Below are 450 nucleotides of genomic sequence, written 5' to 3' on the forward strand. Positions count from 1 at the left end.
AAAGGAAAAATAAAGAGGAAAAAAAGGGCAGGCCAGGAGGAAGCTGCGGGTCAGGCTGGAGGGAGCAGACTGGGCAGGGGTGCCGGCCTCCTCCTCTGCCCGCCTCGGGGGTTCTTCCCGCAAATGGAAAATGAGCGGTGGAGGAAAAGGCAGGAAGAGCGTCGAGGAAGAGCAACGAGGGCGTCTTCGGTGCCGATCCCTCCCGGCCCGCGGAAACCCGGCAAAAGTGGCGTTGAGTTCGCTCGCCGCAGTCCGGGGCGAGCGGGGAAAGGCCGAGGACAGGGCGGCGCCGCGCCGCCGGTGACAGACGGTGTCGGGGCCGTGCGCTGAGCGAGCGGGGACACACACCTGTTCTGCGAGTCGCGTCGTGTGCGGCGGCCGGACGGCCGCGGCGCGAGAGGCAGAGCCCTCCCTCCCGTACCCCAGGCCCGCTGTCCGGGAACCGGGAGG

This window comes from Bison bison, unplaced genomic scaffold, assembly GCF_000754665.1.
Source record: "Bison bison bison isolate TAMUID 2011002044 unplaced genomic scaffold, Bison_UMD1.0 scf7180017864256, whole genome shotgun sequence".
Taxonomy (NCBI): domain Eukaryota; kingdom Metazoa; phylum Chordata; class Mammalia; order Artiodactyla; family Bovidae; genus Bison; species Bison bison.